This window comes from Syngnathus scovelli, unplaced genomic scaffold (assembly GCF_024217435.2).
Source record: "Syngnathus scovelli strain Florida unplaced genomic scaffold, RoL_Ssco_1.2 HiC_scaffold_509, whole genome shotgun sequence".
In the NCBI taxonomy this organism is placed as follows: domain Eukaryota; kingdom Metazoa; phylum Chordata; class Actinopteri; order Syngnathiformes; family Syngnathidae; genus Syngnathus; species Syngnathus scovelli.
Genome location: NW_026061614.1, coordinates 7,501 through 12,218, shown reverse-complemented (window position 1 = coordinate 12,218; position 4,718 = coordinate 7,501).

Sequence of the window (4,718 nt, the reverse complement as noted above, 5' to 3'; positions counted from 1 at the left end):
GCGCAGAGCGGCCGAATAACGCTCCGCCGGCCCCGGGTGATTACCGAGAGGCTCCCCGGCCTCGCGGAGCTCCGACGCTCCTCCGCGGGACCTCCGGCGGCCGGCGCGCTCGCGCACCACCCCCCGGCACCGCCGGGAGGCCGTGCTCGCGCGCCAAGTGGCCGAAAATAGCTCCAAGCCCAGCGGATCGGCTGCTTGGAAGCACCGCGCCGTCCGGCTCCACCTGGTACCTCGCACGGCTCTCATCTCCCCCCCGCACGGACTTCCGAGCGCTCGGGGAGACGCTCGGAAGCTGCCGGTGCCGCCGCGGCGGGGAATTGCCTCCCTCTGGCGGACGCGGCGAGTAAAAACACCACCTCTCGCACTTTGCGCACACTTACTTGCGTGGGTCCGCTTCCGATGACACTTTGAGCGGCCAAACGGCGGGAGTAACTACGACTCTCTTAAGGTAGGCTCACTTGACATTTATTCATGTATTTATTTATTTTTGACGGTTCGCGGAGGCGATGACGCTCCGCGCGGGTAAACGGCGGGAGTAGCTGTGACTCTCTTAAGGTAGCCTGACTCGACGTCTTTTTCAACGGTGGCTGGAGGACCCAGGCGGTTCTCGGGGGTGCGTCGCTCCTCACTTTTGACGCCCGAGGAGGCTCCCGGCACCTCGGCTACGCGTTTTCGGCGGCCCGCTGAGCTTCCAGAAGACCTCCAGCCGGTTCTCCCGATGCTTTCCTCCTCACGTTTTAAGCCGGCCGAGGCTTCCGGCACCCCGGCTAAGCTTTTTCCCACGGCCCGCTGAGCTTCCAGGGGACCTCCGGCCGGTTCTCCGCGCGCTTTCCTCCTCACTTTTAAGCCGGCCGAGGCTCCAGGCACCCCGGCCAAGCGTTTCCCACGGCCCGCTGAGCTTCCAGGGGACCTCCGGCCGGTTCTCCGCGCGCTTTCCTCCTCACTTGTAAGCCGGCCGAGGCTCCAGGCACCTCGGCTAAGCGTTTTGAACGGCCCGCTGAGCTTCCAGAAGACCTCCAGCCGGTTCTCCCGGTGCTTTCCTCCTCACGTTTTAAGCCGGCCGAGGCTTCCGGCACCCCGGCTGAGCTTTTTCCCACGTCCCGCTGAGTTTCCAGGGGACCTCCGGCCGGTTCTCCGCGCGCTTTCCTCCTCACTTTTAAGCCGGCCGAGGCTCCCGGCACCCCGGCCAAGCGTTTCCCACGGCCCGCTGAGCTTCCAGGGGACCTCCGGCCGGTTCTCCGCGCGCCCCCCTCCTAACTCGACGCCCGAGGAGGCTCCCGGCACCCCGGCTAAGCGATTTGAACGGCCCGCTGATCTCCCGGAGGTCGCAACGGGGAATTGCCTCCCTCTCGCGGACACGGCGCGTAAATGCACCGCCTCTCGCACTTGGCGCACACTCACTGGCATCGCTACGCCTCCCGTGGCACTTTAAGCGACCGGGACCACCGCGAGCGCGGGCGATGACTAAGAGGCTCCCCGGCCGGCCTCGCGGAGCTCCGACGCTCCCCCGCCGGACTTCCGGCGGCCGGCCGGAGCCTCGGCACGGCTGCCGCACTCCCTAATAACACCCCGCGGACCCCCGCGAGCCGAACGCTCGCTGCCGCGGGCGACCCGTGCCAAGGCGGACGCGTGACGGCGCGGGAGCCCTCGGCACTATATCACGGTCACGTATGTAGTCAAATCGTGTAAAATCACCGTTAGTTTATTCATAATATAGGTAATAATTAAATAAATATTAACATCGCGTATATCATTAATAAACACATGTATGTATTTATTTAATAATTAAATAAATATTAACATCGCGTATAATCATGCGCAATACTTCGTGGCCGACCGGGGAACCGGCGAAGGCGGACGCATCGCGGCGCGAGAGCCGTTGGCACTTTGGAAAAATAAATAAATAAATAAATAAATAAATAAATAAATAATAATTCGCCGACCGGGCTCCGGGGGGAGAGGCCGATTTTTGGCCGTTCGTGGCCGACCGGGGAACCGGCGAAGGCGGACGCATCGCGGCGCGAGAGCCGTTGGCACTTTGGAAAAATAAATAAATAAATAAATAAATAAATAATTCGCCGACCGGGCTCCGGGGCAAGAGGCCGAATTTTCGCTCGTTCGGGCCGACCGGGGAACCGGCGAAGGCGGACGCAGCGCGGCGCGAGAGCCGTTGGCACTTTGAAAAAAAAAAAAAAAAAAAAAATTCGCCCACCGGGCTCCGGGGGAAGAGGCCGGCTTTTCGCCGTTCGCGGCCGACCGGGGAACCGGCGAAGGCGGACGCGCTCTCTAACGAGCCCCGCCGGCCGGAGGAAGTGCGCCCTCTGGCGGACACGCCGTTGTAAATGAATGGGGTTTGGCACTTGGTGCATTTTTCGCCCAAGTCGAAGCGCGCTCCGGGCGAGGAGGCCGGATTCTCGCCACCCGTGGCCGGCCGGGGAACCGGCCAAGGCGGACGCGCTCTCTAACGAGCCCCGCCGGCCGGAGGAAGTGCGCCCTCTGGCGGACACGCCGTTGTAAATGAATGGGGTTTGGCACTTGGTGCATTTTTCGCCCAAGTCGAAGCGCGCTCCGGGCGAGGAGGCCGGATTCTCGCCACCCGTGGCCGGCCGGGGAACCGGCCAAGGCGGACGCGGTCTCTAACGAGCCCCGCCGGCCGGAGGAAGTGCGCCCTCTGGCGGACACGCCGTTGTAAATGAATGGGGTTTGGCACTTGGTGCATTTTTCGCCCAAGTCGAAGCGCGCTCCGGGCGAGGAGGCCGGATTCTCGCCACCCGTGGCCGGCCGGGGAACCGGCCAAGGCGGACGCGCTCTCTAACGAGCCCCGCCGGCCGGAGGAAGTGCGCCCTCTGGCGGACACGCCGTTGTAAATGAATGGGGTTTGGCACTTGGTGCATTTTTCGCCCAAGTCGAAGCGCGCTCCGGGCGAGGAGGCCGGATTCTCGCCACCCGTGGCCGGCCGGGGAACCGGCCAAGGCGGACGCGGTCTCTAACGAGCCCCGCCGGCCGGAGGAAGTGCGCCCTCTGGCGGACACGCCGTTGTAAATGAATGGGGTTTGGCACTTGGTGCATTTTTCGCCCAAGTCGAAGCGCGCTCCGGGCGAGGAGGCCGGATTCTCGCCACCCGTGGCCGGCCGGGGAACCGGCGAAGGCGGATAGGCTTTCACGGAGGATCCGCCGGCTGGTCCGCGGGCCGATTAGGGTCCCGCGAGTGAGCGGTGGCGGTCCGGAATCCAGGCCGGCCAGGAGGCACCGCCAGGCGGATAGGCTTTCACGGAGGTCCCGCCGGCTGGTCCGCGGGCCGATTAGGGTCCCGCGAGTGAGCGGTGGCGGTCCGGAATCCAGGCCGGCCCGGAGCCACCGCCAGGCGGATAGGCTTTCACGGAGGAGCCGCCGGCTGGTCCGCGGGCCGTTTAGGGTCCCGTAAGTTAGCGGTCGCGGTCCGGAATCCAGGCCGTCCAGGAGGCACCGCCAGGCGGATAGGCTTTCACGGAGGTCCCGCCGGCTGGTCCGCGGGCCGATTAGGGTCCCGCGAGTGAGCGGTGGCGGTCCGGAATCCAGGCCGGCCCGGAGCCACCGCCAGGCGGATAGGCTTTCACGGAGGAGCCGCCGGCTGGTCCGCGGGCCGTTTAGGGTCCCGTAAGTTAGCGGTCGCGGTCCGGAATCCAGGCCGTCCAGGAGGCACCGCCAGGCGGATAGGCTTTCACGGAGGACCCGCCGGCTGGTCCGCGGGCCGTTTAGGCTCCCGTAAGTTAGCGGTCGCGGTCCGGAATACAGGCCGTCCAGGAGGCACTGCCAGGCGGATACACTCTCTAACGAGCCCCGCCGGCTGGTCCGCCGGGGGAAGTGCGCCCTCTGGCGGACACGCCGTTGTAAATGAATGGGGTTTGGCACTTAGTGCATTTTTCGACCAGCGGCAACGCAGGCTGACGGGCGGCCGCTTCCACGGGCCGGCACTACTCTACGGAGGCGCTAGCCGCCTCCGGTGGGGGCCGTGTGATCTCGCTGGATGCCCGAGGACCTTCCGCCAGGCCCGGCCGCAGCTTTTGCGCGCGCCCGGTCCTATTATCTGGTGGAAGCTGGAGGCCGGGGCTCGGCAGCTCGCTGCCCGGGGACCTTCCGCGAGGCCCGGCCGCAGCTTTTACGCACGGCCGCTGCTATTCTCCGGCTCCGGCTTCGTCCCGGAGGGTGCTTGGGGAACGGCGGCGCACACCGCGAACGGCCGGTGGCGGTCGGCCGGTGGCGGTCGGCTGGTGGCGGTCGGCTGGTGGCGGTCGGGGATGGCGCTTGGGGATGGTGGCTGTCGCCTTGTGGCGGTCGGCTGGTGGCGGTCGGGGGTGGCGCTTGGGGATGGTGGCTGTCGCCTTGTGGCGGTCGGCTGGTGGCGGTCGGCTGGTGGCGGTCGGGTGGTGGCGGTCGGGGATGGCGCTTGGGGATGGTGGCTGTCGCCTTGTGGCGGTCGGCTGGTGGCGGTCGGCTGGTGGCGGTCGGGGGTGGCGCTTGGGGATGGTGGCTGTCGCCTTGTGGCGGTCGGCTGGTGGCGGTCGGCTGGTGGCGGTCGGGGGTGGCGCTTGGGGATGGTGGCTGTCGCCTTGTGGCGGTCGGCTGGTGGCGGTCGGGGATGGCGCTTGGGGATGGTGGCTGTCGCCTTGTGGCGGTCGGCTGGTGGCGGTCGGGGGTGGCGCTTGGGGATGGTGGCTGTCGCCTTGTGGCGGTCGGCT